The sequence below is a fragment of the Ascaphus truei genome, chromosome 9 (genome assembly GCF_040206685.1).
Source record: "Ascaphus truei isolate aAscTru1 chromosome 9, aAscTru1.hap1, whole genome shotgun sequence".
Classification (NCBI taxonomy): Eukaryota; Metazoa; Chordata; class Amphibia; order Anura; family Ascaphidae; genus Ascaphus; species Ascaphus truei.
In genome coordinates, this window is record NC_134491.1 from 45,497,307 (window position 1) to 45,520,300 (window position 22,994).

Genomic DNA, 22,994 nt, shown 5'->3' on the forward strand with positions numbered 1-22,994 from the left:
CCTGGCAACCGGCCGCACGCGTCCCCAGCAACCCCCGAGCCGGGACCTGACCGCCCTCACCTCCCTTATCGCCCGATGGGGCCGCCATTGGACACGGCGGCACCCGCGATCTCTAGGAAGGTGAGGGGGGTGCTGATACGGCTGGGAGACCTGGCTACATATGAAAAACAGTTATACCGCTGGTGTGCATATAGGATATACGTATCTATTAGTGTCTTTGGCACAATTCCATTAGTTTAGTTACTGACATGTGCCCTCTGGGTGACAGAAGGATGTATACCATTACCTAGGTCCAATCTTCCTGTAAAAATAGTATTACAAATATGAAATAAAAAAATATAAAAAAAAAATGCATGCCAGTTGCATCTGCAAAGCACGAGAAATTCCAGCATCTGGTTTGTTCCTACCCACATACTTATCGATCGACACAAACAGAATGTGTGCTGCTAATTACTGGAAATGTGTGTTTTAGGTACAGCAGGAGCTACAGTCAACGTTTATTATCTTGTTAATCCATACTTCATATAACAGTAAAGATGATGCATCTTCCAGAGACACTTTACAAACACATGGCCAGTTGATACAGCAAGTGTATATTTCCAACATCCACAATACAGAACTTAAATTTCCAAAGAATTATTATTCAATTAGTTATGTGATAGTATTAATATATAGTAACCCGTTCCATCTCTGAACAATTAATTGCAGGCCATCCTGCAATCTTCATATTTTATGAAAGAATAATTATTTTAGTGCTTAATGCATTATATCAGGGGATGAGCAACTCCAGTCTTCAAGGACCACCAATAGGTCAGGTTTTTAGGATATCCCTGCTTCAGCACAGGTGGCTCAATCAGTGGCTCAGTCTTCAACCTGTGCAGGGATATCCTGAAAACCCGACCTGTTGATGGCCCTTGAGGACTGGAGTTACCCATCCCTGTACTAAATTGTACTGGACAATTGCAAAGCAGAACATTACGCATCATTCTAGGTTATTTAATCTTTTTAATAGTCATAATCAGTAAAACATCAGAACATACTGGAAAGATGGTCCCAAGATAGAATAAATCTGAAAATATTGCCTATTGCTGGTAATAGAAACCTCCAGCTTGATTCAGTACTTATTGTCTAATATTTCTGTTTAAATGGAACACTCGCCTTTCTAACAGTTTTCTCAGATGTATTGTAAAAGTTTGTCTTTAAAATGAGTGTATCTGATTTCAGCATTTGCTTGTGCAGCTGACTTACCAGCGCATCTGGAATCAACTAGCAATTTTCAAAGGAGTTTTGAAGATGCTGCAGATTCAATCGTTTCAATAGAACCCACCTGCACATTTTGCAAAGCTTTACTACTAACAAGGAAGGTACCATCCAAGGAATAAAGAGAACTCTGTGTATAAAATAGCACTCAAGGAATTTACTTTATTCTTGAATTTATTTCTATAACAAACTTCATTTTTCAAAATTGCCATAACACCCTTGATAAGTAACAAAGAGGGAAATTAATACCAATTTTCAAAATCGGAAACTAATACTGGGTATTAAAAATAATAAACAATTTTTGCTATTATTTTTTATTTTTATTATTTTTTATTATTTATTTTGGACACAGTAATATTGTGTCACTTCTCAGTAAATAAATCAATTTAAAATATATTGACATGGGACCACTATCCTTGTAATATGTATAAAAACTCTTACAAAGTTTTGTAAACATTGGTGTCACATTTGAAGGACCCCTGCGGGTCAGGTTTTGGTACTGAGCTCCAATAATTATATTTAAGAGTAAAATTCTGGCTTCAAAGATTGAATCTGTATTGAAGTTTATGGGCACAAACTACTTTGGATGCAAACGCGAGACAAAAAGTAATACTGGATTTATCAAAGCAAATAACTCCCGCTGTGAGCAGTTGTGAGATGTTGCTACATATTCCTATATTCCCATTTATTAAAATCAACCAGACTGCTTTCGCATTAGTGAGACAAGATAAGTAAAGCTGATTCGAAGTGTTTAAAGTGTTTAAGCGTATATAGCAAGGCCCCGCTTCTCGGCGCCCCGCTTCTCGGCGCATGTGCAGAAAGGAGAAGTCAGGGGTCACGCATGCGCAGAACGAAGGTTGCGCGTGCCGAACGGAGGTTGCGCATGTGCAGAAGGGGGGGAATTGACTGTTTGCGCATGAGCACATGCTGAAAATCGCCGTTTCTGCTCTCCGACAATTTTCACGTTGCGGTGGGCCCTTAGAACGGAACTCGCCACATGCCCGGGGCCCTCCTGTATATACAACTCTAGATATCAGCATACAAAGGAGAAGAGTGTGTGTGTGTGTTATAATGCCCCTATTATAAAGCCCTCTTTATTTATATTTGGTCTCTATTTTTCTTTTTAATACTATTATTAAAATATATATATTTCTAGGAACAAATCCTCCCTAAGTCTGCTGATGAGGACGCGTATTGCACAGTAGATGCTAATGCCAATGATAAACTATGGGGACAAAGAATATGGCTCGGCACCCCAAACCCACCTTATCAAACTTGATACCCTCTACAATTCAATATGCCGTTTTGTCCCCCAATACAACTACAACACACATCACAGCGAAATGCTCAAAGAACTAGATTGGCCATCACTTGAGTCTAGGCGCAAAGTTCACCTTTCCTGTCTTGCCTTCAAATACTTTCTGGGCAAGCTACCCGAATTGCAAAACATACTGGACACCTAACAAGCTCCTATTAAACCCCCAAAATAACCACAACATATATATAAGCATATGAGTGTCACAGAGGAGTGCTACTGAGCATGGCAATATATATTCAAAACCAGAGACAGAACATAAAACACAGACAGAGCTCAGTGCACATCCAGTGAAACTCATACACGGTACAGTGCCTAAATATATATGTATAAATATCTATTAAATAAAATGGTCTTTTTGTTTAACATTTTGGCCAAATTGTTGTAAGCCCCTGAGCCACTGCACGGCAGACCACATTCTTCAGGGGTCCTTAACACTAATATAAATTCTTAATAACCTGTGCAATACCAGGAAGAATGATTTATAATAAATCTGTCAATATTAGTTGCAAAGTTCTAAGTCTGATTGAAGCTTTTATTAACCTGTACATTACCAAGAAAAGCACTCGGTATTAGATTTGTCACAATCATACTGCAAGCAAGCAAGTTCCCCTGAGAGTGGGAGATGCTATGGAGTGAGCTTTTAAACATTTAAATGTGGGAGGGGGTAAGCTTCAATTAGGTAGGAGGTTGCCACCCTCCAATCAGCTAAGACTAGCTTGACAAGAATTGCAAAACATACTGGACATCTAACAAGCTCTTATTAAACCCCCAAAATAACCACAACATATATATAAGCATATGAGTGTCAAAGAGGAGTGCTACTGAGCATGGCAATATATATTCAAAACCAGAGACAGAACATAAAACACAGACAGAGCTCAGTGCACATCCAGTGAAACTCATACACGGTACAGTGCCTAAATATATATGTATAAATATCTATTAAATAAAATGGTCTTTTAGTTTAACATTTTGGCCAAATTGTTGTAAGCCCCTGAGCCACTGCACGGCAGACCACATTCTTCAGGGGTCCCTAACACTAATATAAATTCTTAATAACCTGTGCAATACCTGGAAGAATGATTTATAATAAATCTGTCAATATTAGTTGCAAAGTTCTAAGTGTGATTGAAGCTTTTATTAACCTGTACATTACCAAGAAAAGGACTCGGTATTAGATTTGTCACAATCATACTGCAAGCAAGCAAGTTCCCCTGAGAGTGGGAGATGCTATGGAGTGAGCTTTTAAACATTTAAATGTGGGAGGGGGTTAGCTTCAATTAGGTAGGAGGTTGCCACCCTCCAATCAGCTAAGACTAGCTGAACAAGAATTGCAAAACATACTGGACACCTAACAAGCTCCAATTAAACCCCCAAAATAACCACAACATATATATAAGCACATGATTGTGACACAGAGGAGTGCTACTGAGCATGGCAATATATATTCAAAACCAGAGACAGAACATAAAACACAGACAGAGCTCAGTGCACATCCAGTGAAACTCATACACGGTACAGTGCCTAAATATATATGTATAAATATCTATTAAATAAAATGATCTTTTAGTTTAACATTTTGGCCAAATTGTTCTAAGCCCCTGAGCCACTGCAGGGCAGACCACATTCTTCAGGGGTCCTTAACACTAATATAAATTCTTAATAACCTGTGCAATACCTGGAAGAATGATTTATAATAAATATCTATTAAATAAATGTTAAACTAAAAGACCATTTTATATAATAGATATTTCTACATATATATTTAGGCACTGTACCGTGTATGAGTTTCACTGGATGTGCACTGAGCTCTGTCTGTGTTTTATGTTCTGTCTCTGGTTTTGAATATATATTGCCATGCTCAGTAGCACTCCTCTGTGACACTCATATGCTTATATATATGTTGTGGTTATTTTGGAGGTTTAATAGGAGCTTGTTAGGTTTCCAGTATGTTTTGCAATTCTTGTTCAGCTAGTCTTAGCTGATTGGAGGGTGGCAACCTCCTACCTAATTGAAGATTACCCCCTAACCACATTTAAATGGTTAAAAGCTCACTCCATAGCATCTCCCACTCTAAGGGGAACTTGCTTGCAGTATGATTGTGACAAATCTAATACCGAGTGCTTTTCTTGGTAATGTACAGGTTAATAAAAGCTTCAATCAGACTTAGAACTTTGCAACTAATATTGACAGATTTATTATAAATCATTCTTCCTGGTATTGCACAGGTTATTAAGAATTTATATTAGTGTTAGGGACCCCTGAAGAATGTGGTCTGCCGTGCAGTGGCTCAGGGGCTTACAACAATTTGGCCAAAATGTTAAACTAAAAGACCATTTTATTTAATAGATATTTATACATATATATTTAGGCACTGTACCGTGTATGAGTTTCACTGGATGTGCACTGAGCTCTGTCTGTGTTTTATGTTCTGTCTCTGTTTTGAACAAGCTACCCGTATACCTGAACAAGCTCCTTACCCCTACCGCATGCAGCACTTATCATCTGAGATCTGACTCCAAAAGACTGTTCATGGTCCCAAGGCTCAGCAAAGTATCCGGCCACTCCTCCTTCTCTTACCGTGCACCCCAAAACCGGAACAATCTTCTAGAGACTCTCACAGCCACCACCAGTCTAAGTTCTTTCAAAACTAAAGCTTTCTCTCATTTTAATCTGTTCTGTAACTGTTACATACGCCTATAATACATATTATCTCTTACTGTGCATGCAATGTCTTGTATATAATGTATTACCCTGCTCACTTAATATAACTATGTATTTGTAACCATGTATTTGTCATTATTACTCTGTGTCCAGGACATACTTGAAAACGAGAGGTAACTCTCAATGTATTACTTCCTGGTAAAACATTTATAAATAAATAAATATTCTACAACGCAATACAATGGGGTGAGAAGAAGATGATCATACAATATCAACATTAACATGTACTGGTACCATAGGTAAAAAGGGTCTTGCTCCATGGAGCTCACAATTAATTCAAGAAAGCCATAGTGGAAATGTAATGTACAGTACCTGGGGAAGAGAAGGTTGGTGTGTTTTTGGATGCTGCTTTCCATGAAGAATAGGATGCTGATAATTTAGCAGACAATCGGTATTAGAGAAGAGGCAGGAAGATGGAGGATTACAGTTGGCTGATGCATAAGCTTACTTGAAGAAGTGATTTAACTGGTCATGTTTAAACATATGAACGGTGGGGTGAGGGGGCTGTCTGATGTTATGGGGTAGGGAAACCCATAGGGGTTGGGTTATGTGGGAAAAGTCCTGGAGGGGGGCTTGGGTAGAGGTTAGGAGTGAAGAAGAGAGAAGGAGACCAAGGGCAGAGCAAAGAGTGCGTATGTGTGCGCGGGTGGGTATTTTTAGATCAGTTCTGAGATGTATGGAGGGCCTCATTGTGAAGAGCTTTGAATGGAAATGTCACATTTGATTCTGGATTACATTGGTAGATGGTGTGAGCACTTGTATAGAGGGAAGTCAGAATAGGTGCATTGTGTTAGAAAGTTAGTCTAGCAGCAACATGTACATTGAACTGGAGAAGGGACGGATAGCAGAGAAGATCAGATAGGATTGTATCAGATGGACTGTATGTATGGGATTAAGAAGAGGAAGAAATCAAAGATGACTCCTAGACATCAGGTTAGGGGTATTGAAGCTAATGTGGAGTCATGAATGTGTACAGGCAGTCCTCGGTTATCCAACAGAATCCATTCTGGAAGTAGCGTTGGATAGTGAAACCGTTGTAAAGTGAGTCCCATGTTAATCAGTGGCAGTGAGTGTTGGATAACGCAATCAGGCATTGGAAAACGCATTCCTGCGTAGAAAAATGGCCCATAGGGTTTCATTGTAAATTGTTGGATATGCCATTCGTTGTAAAGTGAAACGTTGGATAGCGAGGACTACTTGTATAGGCACAGAGATGGAATTGGTGGGTGAAAAGATGAGATGTTCTGTCATGGATGTTTTCCGTTTGAGATATTGGTGGGGTATCCAGGATAAGATAGCAGAGAGACAATGTTCTGGGTGCAGAGGTCTTGAGAACCCAAGAGATTTGGGTATCATAAACATAAAGATGATAATGGAAACCAAGAGAGTGGATTAGCTAACCAATAGGGTATATAGGGTGAAGAAGAGTGGTCCAAGTACAGGACCCCATCAAAAAGCAGGAGGGGAGGAAAGGGTGCCAGCGAAGGAAACACTGAAAGAACAGTTAGACAGATAGGAAGTAAACCAAGAGAGAGCTGTGTTACAGAGACCAATAGATGGAGAATATGAATATGGAGGAGAACATGATCTACTGTGTCAAAGGCAGCAGACAGGCTGACTAAAATGTGCAATGAGAAGTGACTTTGATGTAGTTGTAAAAGTAATTAGCTACTTTTGCTAGGACCGTCTCAGGGGAGACAGAATCCAGATTGGAGTGTGCCGAGAAGCGAGCTACAGTAACAAACAAAAAAATCTAGTATGCAACAATATATAAACTGTTCTGATAGTTTGGGAGAAAGGAAGAAGAGAGATAAGGGGTAGGAGGAGCCTGGATCAAGAGAAGGCTTCTTTAGGATAGTGGTGGTGTAGCATCCTTTAACTTAACTTACCACATCAAATACTTTAATGTCCTGTTTTTATTTGGGGGGGGGGGGATACATAATAATACAAAATACTACTTTATTGGATTACAAAAAGGGTCCATAATACCAAGTGGTACTTGTTCTTGTGCTTTTCTCAATGACGTATTTGGACACATAATTGGAAGTTCTAGTAGCTGTGTTAGTACTGGAGCAAATCAGAGTCGACGTTTAAGCGGACCAACTTTAGAGTTCTTCATAGATTAAATTATAGTGTACAGAGCTTTGCAACCTCGCACTGTAACGAAGGAAAAAGAAGAAGACGAAGAAGACGAAAAAGACGACGAAGACGACGACGACGAAGACGACGAAGAAAACGAAGACGACGAAGAAGACGAAGAAGAAGAAGACGACGAAGAAGACGACGACGAAGACGATGAAGAAGACGAAGACGACGAAGAAGACGAAGAAGAAGATGAAGAAACCTATGAGGTTTTAAAAGCTCGGAACACTATAATGTCCTCTAGAAAAACTCTAATGTTGGTCTGTTAAAAGATATAACAATCTACAATGAATCCGCATACAATTGAAAATGCTAGAATACACATGTTCTATTCCGAAACCATTCTAACCTTTTGGTATCTGTTTGTGCATGCTTGTCCATATTTGTATGTAACTGTTTATCAAATCTCCCCCCCAACCCCCCATGGCACAGCGCTGCGGAAGATGTTGCAGCTTTACAAAGAACAATAATGTTACTAACAAGAGAATGTGTTACATTGTGTTGTGTATTATTGCGACTCCAGTATATGGTAACACATAAAACGGCTCCTTTAAGCAGCTCTCCCAGTTAGATTTCAGTTAATACTGGGTTACTTGACGGAGAAAACCACTAACATCTGTTAGAATAGACTCACAGTTGGTGACTTGTGTCTCACTTTCCTTGCACTGGTGCCACGGATGAAATGCAGACCAAATAAACTTCACACGCCATTTTCACCTCCTGAGGACATAACGTTGAAAGGACGTATTTATCCTGTACTGTGAGCCTTTAAAGCCGGACTGACAAATACCATCAGTTATAGAAAAAGCCAAGTCATTACTACTTGGTAGAAGTAGATGTTTCTGATTAATATACAGTACATCTTACTTTCTCTTTCCTTCCTATTTTTATTAATTTTTTTACTTTTAATTTCTATAGTTGACAGTTTCAAATAAGTGTTGTGGTCTCTGTAGGTTGTAGTGCTAAACAAACTCTTCCCATATAGAACGCAAAGAAGGGTGAGTAGCTGTGCCGGTCCTTACTTCCATGTAGTAATAAAGAAGAGGGAGGCAGTAGGGGGTATGATGCCTTTCATTGGACCAATAAGTAGTTGATATGTTACAAGATTTCAAACCTCTTGGAGCTGATGAAGGACCCCGACAGGTTTGAAAGCTTGTAACATTTCAACTACTTGTTGGTCTAATAACAGGTATCATATCACCTATTGCGCCTCTCTTCTTTGCTATTTCCATAGAGAAATGCATTTGATTGGATTCTATTTTTATTTATATACTGTAGTGCCAGCCAGCATAAGCAGAGAATTACAGATATATTATTCAAGATATAATATACAGAAGAATTATATGAATTAGGGCATAATACATAAAAGTACACATTGCAGGAAAGGGTTCCTTGCCCTAAAACCTACAATGTAACTGTGTACGGGAAGACAGAGAGACAGAGGGAGTATTTGGAAGTGAAATTGAATACGCTAAAAGGTATGTGCATACTGTATGCAGTGGGTCAACTCATATTAGAGGAGAGATGACCTGCAGGACAGGAACATGGAGAGCACTACTGCAATTTTGAAAAAAATTGGAGATCCAGACAGCATACAGTATGTTGATAACAAGGGGTTTATTCACCAAACGGAGCCGCTACCAACATTGTGTGGCACAAAGGTAATCCTCTAGATTGCAAAGTCTGGGAAAGAGAGTCGCAGGGGTAAGGGGCAGTATATAAAGGAAGGATTTATAGCAGGACAGAGCAGTATTGAACCATGGGACTGAGAGAAAAGAGCTTGGAGAAGAGTGAAGAAAGAGAGGTGGCATATAGCTTGATATGAGAGCGAGGTACAAGGAAGGTAAGAGGAATAAAGAGCCCTAAAGGATAGGAGAATCATTTTTTCAGTGATGTGAAATGTAATGGGTAATCTACTAGGAGAGAGGCAGATTGTAATGTGCTGACATTATTACACTAACTCTTAATAGAAAGTTATAACCTGCTGGTGTTATAAACTACAGTAGATCAAATATTCTGTTTGCTTAATGCAGAAAGATTGTGCTTTGCAGTCATGAAGATTTGTCCACTGGTTTAAGGTCAGCGCATTCATTTATCTGCACTGCAAGTTGCAAAGTGTTGTTAAACTGTAAGTTCATTGTGTTCATCCATCAAGAACCGGCCTTCATATTATTGTCTAAGCTTCAGAGAGCAGTTCCCTATTTCTTGTTCTCCATGGCATTAATGAATCACTTTGGACCCTACTGATACCATCCCACAATCCTGCCCTGTCTAAGTTACTCTGCTAGAATAAGGAAGAGGATCAGCCTCAAACTGCTCCATGTGCAAGTGGTAAAAAAATAAAAAAGGCACAAAAATGCTGTCATTGGATTGGAAATTTCTAGTGAATGCTACAGTAGAATCATAGACCTTTTGTCTTTAAATCCATGAAATAACTTGGCAATTCTTTTTTTTTTTTTAATGTAATTTTTACCATTGTTTAAAATTATTCACAAAGCAAAGTGGGACCGTTCTCCATATCCCTAATTAGAACAAGATATTTATGAAAAAGGGCACATGAAAAATGAACCAAGAAAAATAAAACCGAGAATATTTTTCTTGGCACTCTAGGTTAATAAACACGTTTGCCCTTTACCTTTTCAACACAGCCATGGTTAATTGTTACCTGAGAAATCACAAGCAAATTTGAGTTATCAGTTAATAGCGAAAAATGTTGGTCAAGCGTTAAGAAACTTTTAACTGAAATGTCCAATCAAATCAAATTATGGAAATCAGTAATTACAGCCATGATGAACAGGAGCCTGACAACAGTGACAAGCAAAAACCTCTCCACTGACCTCACATCTTCCAGAGTGGCCTATATTACATCCTGGAGCAAGTGTCATCTTATTATGGACAACACAATTAACAACACTGGGCAACACTGCAATTAACATGTTTGCTCATTATAAAAAGACAAGAGGATGCCAATATAAACTCAGTCCAAAGGTGCACAAATGATCCAAAATCATTCTAAAAATAACTATATGCAAGAATGTAACTGGCTAATGTTATTGTACCAATCTTCACTTTCTTAATACACCTACATTAAGTTGGTCATTTATTAAAGTTCCCATGTCACTAAGCAAAACGACTAAATACATGTGTGTTTGTATTTGTTCCATGTGACACAAGTACTTGAGCAGAGGATAGTAACAATTACTAATTATTACATTTCACAGAAAGATATGAATCAAATGTTGCAATCTGGAGTTTTACTCACAAAATGATGCAAACTGCATCATTTTGAGAAGGTGTTTGGAACGAGACAGTAGTTTCAGAGCTGGATCTATAAATGGTGCAGGTCAGTCTGTTCTGAGAGTTAACCTCTTTGTTCAGGAGATGTATGAAGTGCAAATTAGCCATGTTAGTCCAGTTGCGATAGTGCCGAGTAAATGAGTTGTTCAGTATTAAGCAATACCTTTTACATTTTTACTAACCATAGATATTATAAGACAAGTCTTTGAGAGTTCTCCTCTAAGATCTCTAAGAGAGGAGACCTCTCGAAAGCTTGTCTTCTAATAGCTATTGTTGGTCCAAATAAAAAAAATGGCACCTAATTCTCGAGATGCTACTTGTAACAATATAAATTATTATTATTGTGTCCCAAATTCAGAGGGCTACATCGTTACTCAATACTTGGGAACTGATAAAGTTACCTTATTGCAAAGTTTGCCTGATGTGAATTGAGAGTGGGGAGCCAGACAGAGCAAAATGTCACATCATTGTGCATTCTGCAAGCAGGACGGAGGTTTTCAGATCACAGGTTTCTACGCCTGTCAGGCAGCCCCAAGTCTTGAAGAATTATGGTCATTTAGTCAGGGTCAGGTGTTCCTATGTTCAACCTTCAAACCATGGTATGACTGCTGTGTTTTCACCAGTGATAGATGAATTCTCTTACTCCATTGCTTTGAGTGTGATGAGACTTTATAAATCCACACAAAGCTCCCTTTCCCAATATGTCAAAGTCTGTCTGCAGGTGACCTTCTAATATTTTTCATCTTTTTATATCCAACAGTTTACTATTCTCCCAAAAATCTAAGAAAAGTCCACTGGGGTTTTGTATTAAGCTCCAATACTTGGTGGTTTGATGTGAAAAAGACATTAAAAGATTCCTGTCTCATAATGTCAACAGTATGAAGGTACCTTGCAGTAATTCTGCCTTACTTTCACTAGCTACAGTAGCCATATAAAGAGTAGTGGGAGGAGTATATATATACAGTGTTGCACAAATCACCCAAAAATCTACTCGCCCAACCAAAAAATCTACTCGCCACATAGTCCCGCCCCCAACCCCGCCCCTAGTCCCGCCCCCAACCCTAGTCCCGCCCCAACCCGCTTTAAAATAAAATATATAAATAAAATACATTTAATAAATTCCTAGTCAGAACAACATTCGTTTTTGACATAAATGTATTTATTGTATTACATTATACTACAATTAGTCCTTGTTACGTGTGTGTGTGTGTGTGAAAATGTCGGATCTAGAAATAAAAGCCAGGTGTGAATGACTAGTTTCCTGAACCCCTTAACCAGTGTCTGGACGTCCCCGCTTCACAATATCTAAAGCAGCAATCCCGCCTGGGATCTTACCTGATCCGCAGTCCCTCAATGTCCAGGTACCCTCATTCCCGCAATATTATACATTGGAGGGGATGTGTTCCCTACCTCTCTTCTGGGTTAGGGGGGGTTCCAATGTCTTCCGTGTGAAGCTTGAGTCAGATCTGGAAGAAAGCAGTATAGGTTATTTCGGTGAAGTATAGGGCAAGTAAGATATATAGGGTAAATAAGAGATCCAAAGTGTGGGGGAGAGAGAGTGTGGGGGGGGGGGAGAGAGAGAGAGTGTGGGGGGGAAAGAGAGAGAGTGTGGGGGGTGGAGAGAGAGAGTGTGGGGGGGAGAGAGAGAGAGTGTGGGGGGGAGAGAGAGAGTGTGTGGAGGGGAGAGAGAGAGTGTGGGGGAGAGAGTGAGAGAGAGAGTGAGAGAGAGTGAGTGGGGGGAAGAGAGAGAGTGAGTGGGGGGAAGAGAGAGAGTGTGGGGGGAGAGAGAGAGGGAGAGTGTGGGAGAGAGAGAGAGTGTGGGGGAGAGAGAGAGAGTGTGGGGGAGAGAGAGAGAGTGTGTGGGGGAGAGAAAGAGAGTGTGGGGGGGAGAGAGAGAGAGTGTGGGGGAGAGAGAGAGAGAGTGGGGGAGAGAGAGAGTGGGGGAGAGAGAGAGTGGGGGAGAGAGAGAGTGTGGGAGAGAGAGTGGGGGAGAGAGAGTGTGTGGGGGAGAGAGAGAGAGTTGTGGGGGAGAGAGAGAGAGTGTGTGGGGGAGAGAGAGAGAGTGTGTGGGGGAGAGAGAGAGAGTGTGTGGGGGAGAGAGAGAGAGTGTGGGGGAGAGAGAGAGAGTGTGGGGGGTAGACACAGAGGGGAGAAATGGTGGGTGATACACAGAGTGGGGGGGTGACTGACTGGGGGGTGACTGACTGGGGGGGGGTGACTGACAGGGGGGGGGGGGTGACTGACTGGGGGGGTGACTGACTGGGGGGGGGTGACTGACTGGGGGGGGTGACTGACTGGGGGTGTGACTGACTGCGGGGGGTGACTGACTGGGGGGGTGACTGACTGGGGGGGTGACTGACTGACTGGGGGGGTGACTGACTGACATGGGGGGGTGACTGACTGACTAGGGGGGGGTGACTGACTGGGGGGGGTGACTGATTGGGGGGGAGAGGTTACTGATTGGGGGGGAGAGGTTACTGATTGGGGGAAAGGTTACTGATTGGGGGGGAGAGGTTACTGATTGGGGGGAGAGATTACTGATTGGGGGGGAGAGGTTACTGATTGGGGGGAGGTTACTGATTGGGGGGGAGGTTCATGATTGGGGGGGTACCTCTGGTGTCACACACATACACATACTCCCATACACATTCCTTCACACACACATTCTCCCACACACACACAAACATACACATTCTCCAACACACATACACACACACAGGGGAGGAAAGGCCGCGACCAGCACCACGCTCCTCCCCCACCCATTCTATCTCCCCCAGAGCGCGCTCACTGCCTCGCCTGCAAGGACAGGGAAAAGCCCAATTTTTGAGCAGGCGAGGCAGAGCAGGAGCGCGGCTCAGCGCTGTTTGCTCCTCTATGTCCCAGGCCTAAGGCTGCGTCCATGCTTACTGATTGCGTGCTGAGGCGCGCGGCGGCTGAGGGAAAGCGGGTGCTTTCCCTGGCCTTAGACTGCGCGCCGTCCGTGGGCGTGTCGGGGGCGGGCCAGTGACATCACGGAGCTGGTTCGCCCTCATTGGGCAAACCGCTCACGTAACCGGCCCTGCGCTCCGGCAAGCACGAAAATTTAAAATTTAGCTAAGGCTTACGCTTCCGCACGCTTGCTGAAGCGTAAGCGAGCCCCTACTAAAGCCGCTCTCATTGCGGCTGCAGGGGCTAAGTGCCGAGCGTAAGCGCTCCTCAGCACGGGTCAGCGCATAAGCGCTAACCATGTCCGAGGCCTTATTTGTGATCTGTTGAATGTGTTCTTACTTATATCTGTAACTTCATGTATTTTCAATTCATTAGTGTTCAGTAGCAATCAGTCCTTGGTAAACTGTGGATCCTTTTTATTATATATTTTGTAATATGTGTTTAATACATTTTGATATCTTTTGTATGCTAGAGTGCTAATCTAGGATTCTTTTTTCTTTGTCATGTTCACATATATATATATATCTGGTCTGAGTTCTTCAAGTATTTACAAAAGAAGCACATGAGATGTATCAGACTTAAGTTTGACTGCCAGGGACCTGAATGTTAAATAATTGATGGGTTCCATAGCAATAATCTAGTCTGATGGGTAAATTGTACCGCAAACCAGAGGTAGACACTACAAATTCATTATCCGAATTCACTTATTTCCATATATTTTTGTTACACCTGTTGGGATGCCAGAGCAACAACCTAAGACCTTGGAAACTGTAACAATTAAAGTCTAGTTTAAAATGCTTTCCAGCTTTTGTAACAGCTGCTCTGTGCCATTTATTTTCCCTAATGCTTTACTCTTCCAAAAATGCCTGCCGTTTAGACCTATTACTTGGTCTAATAATTATCAGTACGGGTAGGAAGCCATTCGTAATTCGTTGCCTTCGGCTTTTCTCATCGGGATTTCGTTCACATTTTTAACTGAGATTAATTTTGTGTCTGCCTTTCCAGCCAGTGTGCAAATTTACTGCTCCAATCAATAATAATCATTTCATTTAATCCCTGCATTTTTTTTTCTTTTACTGGGGTTCAGGGTGGGAGGTTTTGATTAAGCTCAGTCAGTGCTGGTGTGTTTCTGACACCAAATGCGTATACGAATCAGACCATTGCTAAGCTCCCCCCATAACTTTAGGATAATAGAACCCGTCTTTGCTTGTGGTTCATTGTGTGATTATTAATGTAATGTAGCTGCGTCGGAGAATGCGTTGTTGCTGGTTTTTTACAGCTGTGCCTATGAGGTTGGCGAGCATTGCAGTCCCTTTTGCCAACAAAGGCGTTAGGGTTTGAGGTTCTCAAGCTGCCCATTTTAGTTATAATGTTGACATTCATAGGACAACATATATCAGGGGATGGGCAACTCCAGTCCACAAGGGCCACCAACAGGCCCGATTTTCAGGAAATCCCTGCTTCAGCACAGGGGGCTCAATCAGTGGCTCAGTCACAGACTGATTTCTGAAATACTGCAGGAGGAGCATCGGATAGATGAAGAAAGAAAGGAAGAAAAACCCAACTAAGTGCAGGTGTTTGCAATTCAGCGACTTGATGTACATCTTGGCTCTTATGTCCTGCCTACTTACACTGTAGTAGGTAAATTAGTGCATATCACAAACGTGGCAATCTTTCTGTAGTATCACGAAGTTGGTATCGCAGTCATAAATAAGGACCATTGTGCAGCTCGTATATAAAAAAAATGTATGTATAAAAAATGTAAGAAATGCACTAACAATGTGTGCAAAATGTAAAAGCATGTGACACAATCATTGTGCAGATAGCTCAGCGTCACGATATTCTCACCTGCATTTAGCTGTGTTTTTATTTCGTTCTTTATGCATCTATCCTATGCTCCCCCTGGAGTAGTGCAGAAATCGTGAATCTATAGGGGCCTACGAGAACATTCCCTACCAGTAGGTTCGAGCAGGGAGTTGTAAAAATGTGTTAAATTTTTCACTGTGTACTTGTCACACTATTTATTATATAAAGTCACATATTTATCACTAAAATATTGTGTATGATTTTGTCACTTGAATAACTCGTCACTATCTGTATGTGTAGGACCACTTATATCAGTCACAGGCTGAGCCACTGATTGAGCCACCTGAGCTGAAGCAGATACAAAGCACCCTGTGCTGAAGCAGGGATATTCTTAACCTGACCTGTTAGTGGTCCTTGAGGACAGGAGTCCTATCCCCCCCGAACCCCCGACATCGATTTTGAAGTTATGAGCGAGATCATATTGCTTTTCTAGGTGCTTTTTGAAGTTGCGGTAAAGAAAGCTACAACAAAGCTATTAACACCTGTCACACCATTTCTTCCTGTCTCTTAATATCTCTTATCAAGCTGTTATATGAAACAAGCCGGTGTTAAGGCTGTACCAGGCACCACACCCATACACCATTTTCAGTCCTATCACAGAAGAACTTTTTTAATAGGCATAACACATACAATATACCTTCTCCTTTGTGATTCTCTACATTGCTATTCAATAATTATTCACATTGAAGTCAACCCATCCTGCTGTTTGAGTACTTAAAGACTACAAACGCTATTAAAAGAAATTCATCATGCTGGTATTTTGTTTATGTATTGAACTGTCATTTTTTTTAATGGTAATACAGAAAAAAATTTGATATTAAAGACATATTTACATTTTTTTCTGTATTTCTGTAAGATTAGTAAGTATATACATTTTTTATATTTTTCTGACACTGTGTGTGTGATTCAATATTATTTACATATGCAACAATTGTTTTTCGTCAAACATACAGATATTGTAGATGTAATGTATCACCCAGATGCTGTACTTAGCTGAAGAAGGCATCACCCGTCTCGTTCAGTAGAGTTGAAAACCAATTCACGTAATCTCTGGATATTCCAATTTGACACAATTTTTTTTGTGTTTTTAAAAAAAATAAAATAGTTTTTCAAATGTACTGTCTGTGCAATACACATTTTCTGATTACAGACTTAGAGAAGATATAAATATCAGGATGTATGTACCCTGAGAGGTAACAAGGAAAACCACAAGAGACAAGAGACCAACATACGTAAAAACTGACAGTGTTTATTGTTACACCAGAGGAAATAAGACTGGGAAAACAAAATGGAGTCTGAAAGGTGTGCTAAGCTACATGCAAAAGGCTCTTGCAGCCAAAGGAACAAACAAGGACAGGGGCCAAACAGTACTAAGGAAAATAACAGGACAAATTAAGGTTAGCTGCAAGCATTGCAGCGCTGCAAGCAAAGAGCAATAGTAGCAGGGCACAAATAATAAACAGGAGGCAAATAATGCAGGGGGAATACAAGACAATGGACAAGAAGGTACCTGAAGATCGGCAGAACTAGGAGCCTGAGTGAAAAGGAACAGGGGAAAAACACAGCGCTAGGGAACAAAGAATAACCCTACTAAGATGGCAGCTGGGCTCCTGGACTATCCTAGTTCTAACCGCCCAGAGTCTGAACCGAATTCCTCTGTGCGCCCCTACAGGCCTGCGAGGAGTACTGCGGGAGGGAAACATGGCATAATCCTGACCTCAATCTGAAAAATACAAACACTTTATGGACGTAAATAGCATCCTCTTATTAATTGGTGATAACCCTCATTTTAACGGCTGGGGATTTAGCCGGAGTTAATGCGGCAGTGTGCCAAAAGTGAATCTCACCACAAGAGGTGGCATGTTAATATCAGGCTGGAGTAGAAGTCTTACTTTGTTCCCTGATACATTGTAGCATATAGCTTGAGGATGACAGATTTAAAAAATGCCAAGCTTTATCATGGCTGCATAGTTCATGGACATCGGTTCTCGTCGGGCTGCAGAACGATACTATTTAGCGCATTCTAACAACACCTTATAAACATTAATAAAATTCATCGAAAGGAAGGCAGAAAGATATCTGATGTCTCACCCACAGGTAGAGCTCTGCTGGTTTAAGTTGCCTTATGTAATATCTCGGTGAAGACAATGCCCCTCTTATTCTTATGAATTGAGATCTGTACGCATTCATTTATTACTTTTCTGTGCATCACTTCTATGACAAATTAGCCTTCAGCGACGATTTATACATAGACCCTTCCTTTCTGAGACTGTACATAACAGCAGGACCACGACACACAAGGCCACCCTGAGATTAATTTCTAACCCTGGAGGACCCAGCAGGACCACGACACACAAGGCCACCCTGAGATTAATTTCTAACCCTGGAGGACCCAGCAGGACCACGACACACAAGGCCACACTGAGATTAATTTCTAACTCTGGAGGACCCAGCAGGACCACGACACACAAGGCCACGCTGAGATTAATTTCTAACCCTGGAAGTCCCAGGAGGACCACAACATACAAGGCCAGGCTGAGATTAATTTCTAACCCTGGAGGACCCAGCAAGACCACGACACACAAGGCCACGCTGAGATTAATTCCTAACCCTGGAGGTCCCAGCAGGACCACAACATACAAGGTCACGCTGAGATTAATTTCTAACCCTGGAAGTCCCAGCAGGACCACAACATACAAAGCCATGCTAAGATTAATTTCTAACCCTGGAGGTCCCAGCAGGACCACGACGCACAAGGCCACGCTGAGATTAATTTCTAACCCTGGAGGTCCGAGCAGGACCACAACATACAAGGCCACGCTGAGAATCCCTGACTTTCTGATCCCTGCTAGAGATGTGGGAGATATTTGTACAGCCAATTTTAGATATTCACGGATGCCAAAAAGTCATATAAATAAAATAATTCACAACTAAAAGGAACATGGAACCCCGAGAGCAACCTTCATTTTCACATTTGTGACTATCTAACTGCTTTGTTTTGCAAATGTTGGTGGAGATATGCGAGTTACATATAAATGTGCATTAAAAAAAATGGAGAACTATGCATATTTGGCCTTGCAAATTGACACAAAAAAAGCCTTCAATCAAACTTTTACATTTCGTTAACTACTTTAAGTTTTCCAATTACATTTTATGGGGCGACTGGCTCAGATTCTAATGTTTACAAACCGCACAACCTATTCACTGTTCCCTTTCTCCTTCACTTAGTTCAAGAGTGGCCAACTCCAGTCCTCAAGGGCCACCAACAGGTCAGGTTTTCTGAATATCACTGCTTCAGCACAGGTGGCTCAATCAGTGGCTCAGTCGTTGCCTGGCCAACACCAGTCCTCAAGGGCCACCAACAGATCAGGTTTTAAGGATATTCGAAGTTGAAGAGTGAGCCACTGATTGAGCCACCTGTGCTGAAGCAGGGATATCCTGAAAACCCAACCTATTGGTGGCCCTTGGGGACTGGAGTTGCCCAGTCCTGAACTAGTTTCTCTCCAGTAAGTGGCAATACTGCAGCGGGCACCTGCTGACCTCTCCTGCAATGACCGAGTCTGCAGGCTCTCTCACCCCAGGAATCTCTCTGATCCTGGGAGACTGCATTGACCGCCAGGAACACATAACATAAGACGATGATCTTGGCGTTTATAGAGCTGCGAGAAACAGCCGCACGTGTTTTTTTCAACGTCTGAGTTTGAAAGCACCATTCATGTAGATTGAGGCTAGAAAGCACACATTTCCTGCATCCTAAAAATGTATAGGATGTTGGCATTACAGCTCTCTTAAACCAAACAGCTCTCTTGGAAAGCTGCTTTAGTGTGACCACTATGAACATAGTCATATGTTAACCTTTGTGTGCTGCCCTTGAGCTTGTTGGTGGTATACACTGAACGGATTTCAGCTGTGAGTAAACTCAGCGGTAGTACACATACAGTATGAAATGCACTAGCAATGCAATCCCAGGACTATCATTCTAACACAGGCTTCAAGGCAACATCCCATAAAGAGAGTGGAATTGGTTTTAATGCTGGACATTTCTGGGAAACTCCATCAATCATTTTGAGGCCCGATAAATCTCATCAGTTGGGCAGTTTGGTGCTCACTCCACTGCCCGGTACATATTTTATTAAAAGGTCACATGGAAATGGCCAGAAATCATTTTGCTTTCAAGCTCTGAAGTGAAACTGCCAATAGCCCATCACTTACTTGTAACCCCTTATATGCCTATGCAACATGGCCATGTTATTGTTGGCTCTTCCTGCGCTACAGAGGTTACAACACCCACTCTGCCTAAATTACAAACGCAGCATTATACATACTGATTGACCTGCTGCCCCCCCCCCCCGTGTGGGCCAATATAAATACAGCAATATAGTGAGAAGAGGAGAATGACAACTCACTTCTAACCGATCTGGACCCAATTGGAGAATAGAAGCCATCAGAAGTTTGGAGTCACCAACCTGTGATATAGCAAAATTGCAGTATTATGGCAAACAAAAACCCAAAGTGTTTCCCTTGCGCATAGAGGGCTGTTGGCCAATCTTATTGAGGAGTGGTTTGTTTGGTTTGGGGTATAGGGGCAGGCCCCCCTGGGGGAACAGTGGTTGGGATTAACCCCTAGCATGCCTTAAATATTTAGGTAGGCAAGGTGGTAGGTAGTTTAGTGTTAGGAATGTATTAACTCCTTTTGTGCTTGTGGTATGCATTGGTAGCCCTTAGGCATCAAAAGGGTTAATGTATTTTCAATTGTTCAATTGTTTTTGTAATTGACATTTTATTGGGTTTTAATACAGTATATAGAGAACATTACATATCGTACTTCTGAAAACATCAAAAGAAAAACAAATAACAAATAAAATACACACATCCAACATCTTTCTTTAAATATCGCACCTGGTAAACGTTAACAGCAACGTTGGTAATTTAGGCCATAACACTGCAGTCATTTTGTTTCTGGGTGCGCTAATAATTCTAGTTTAGCCGGGTTTGATGAGTACTAGCGGGTTATCACTGCAGCTAATAGGTAACAGGGTCAGAACTTTAGACGGGCGAAACTGTCAAAATCCTTTCCACGGAATTTCCCGCGCTCTCCAGTCAAAATCTGTTCCGCGGTGTAAAATCCGTCAGCGGATTGTTCCACTTTCAATCCGTGCTGATTAATCCGAATCCGCCATTGGATACAGTCCGCTGTGGATTTAAAAAACCAGTGGATTCTGCAACCTAGACGTGGATTGTTGAATCCACGGATTGGAGTGTCGGGGGATAAAAAAGATCTGGAAAAGACGAATCGCCCTTTTTGAGACGGATTCGCATAAATCTGCGGACCAGAGGAACCGGCCAATCCACAGCAGATCCAAATACACAAAAAAAATGTGCCCATGTCTAGTCAGAACCACTCAGAACCAACATGGCAGCCCGGTATATTGTCTTTTATCTTTCTCTGAGCGTTAGAGGGAAAGTCGTTTAGGGCGATATGCTTTGTTTTTATATAGCACGCAGTGTTCATTTTTCATTTTCCTATTTACATACCACAAAATGCTGCTTTAATCTTCTGTTTAATGATAACTGAAACAAACCAAAGCCTAGATTATAGAATTATGAGTGTTTAAATAGAATAACCGTTATCTGTCATTATTTTTATGAAGGCTAATAGCGCAAATAAGATCATTACAAAATCCGAGAGGTTGTGTTTTGTTGAAAATAAACAGCGCTATTGTGTAGAAATGAGAGAGGATTTTACAAGTGAGCTTCTCAGTGAATGTTTCATAAAATATTATCTTGATTATTCATCAGTGACAAAATTGAATTTACTCACAGACACAAATTGAAAAACGGCAGCAAAGCAAAAGTTCACCCGGAGCAGAAGAATTTCCTTCTATGAAATAATAGCAGATGCTGGACCTTTATTAACATATAGATAATAGCGTGGTGATTGCTTTAATAAACTCATACTACACATGTAATTCCTGCAAATTGTTGTTGCACTCACAGTTTGATAACCTAAAGGAGGTCAATTGCCTTTCATTTATGTATTTAGATGAAGCCCAGCCGTGTACACAGAGCTGGTATGACATTGTTTCAACTAGGACTGCTGTGGGCAACTCCAGTCCTCAAGGGCTACCAACAGGTCAAGATTTACAGGACATCCCTGCTTCAGCACAGGTGTCTCAATCAATGGCTCAGTCAAATACTTTCCAACTCCAGTCTTCAAGGGTCACCAACAGGTTATGTATTCAGGTATTCCTGCTTCAGCACAGGTGGTTCAATGAGTGACTCAGTCTTTGACTGAGCCACTGATTCAGCCTCCTGTGCTGAAGCAGGGATATCCTGAAAACCTGATCTGTTGGTGGCCCTTGAGGACTGGAGTTGGCCACCCCTGAACTAGGACATGACATGTGAACACAAAGATCCAATACACACAATGACCCAAAGAATCATTTAAGACGATTCAAACATTTTGCCCAAGCTGACAAAAAGATTGTTGCTATTTAAAATTCCTTACATATTCTGCACCATAAAAGTTCAACCATGCGCTCATCACTGGTGGCTGTGGGACTGTGCATTTCAAGGCCCAGTTTCTGCTACCCTTTGTATCTGTATCAACTTGAAAAATGATACATTAAAGCAGAAATGGGAGTATAAATAAACAATTCTCCTGACCACTGCAGGCCAAGTCCTGAGGAATACCCTCTTAGACTGTAAGTTCTCAGGGCAAGGATTCCTTTCTACTCCTACGGGCTTTTGTTTGGTGGACTCAATGAATGATAACTCGAGCACTTAGTACATGGTTGGACCTCTGGAAGTAAAAATATGCACACAGGCGTACACCTTGGCAGCACCATGGTGCTCTGAAGCTGCACCTGCATGTCCCCCCATTACTAATGAAAATTGCCGGTTTGTATTTTTAGAGAACAGCTGTTATTCTGATTTATAGGAATGACAATACCGCATGTATCACTTTAATATATCACAAATAATGATCACACCTCCTGATCACACTTAATAATTGTTATAGAGAACATCCAGAGTCCTTTCATTAGCCTAGAAAGTCACAGGGAGTTGCTCATTAGGCTGCAATAGTGCCGATCAGGGAACTATCTCATGGAAACTCACATTTACTTTACCAGGGGTTTCTGTACAATAATGCCCCGATCGGCATCATCATAGTTTAATGTTACAGCCTAGGTAGACTTGCTGCTTATTTTCGGCATAGTTATTTACATGTTTAGTGATAAAAAAACATAGGGGGAACAATTAATACTGTCCTACAAATATAGGATAAGTATCTGTCGTCTAAATTTAGCATAGGTTGAGCTTGATGGACGTATATCTTTTTTCAACCTCATCTACCATGTAACTATGTAAACTATGTAACTATGTAGCTATGATGAAGTGACTTTTAATTATGACATCAGTTTTCTAATTGGATTTGGGTATATTTCATTGGTCATTA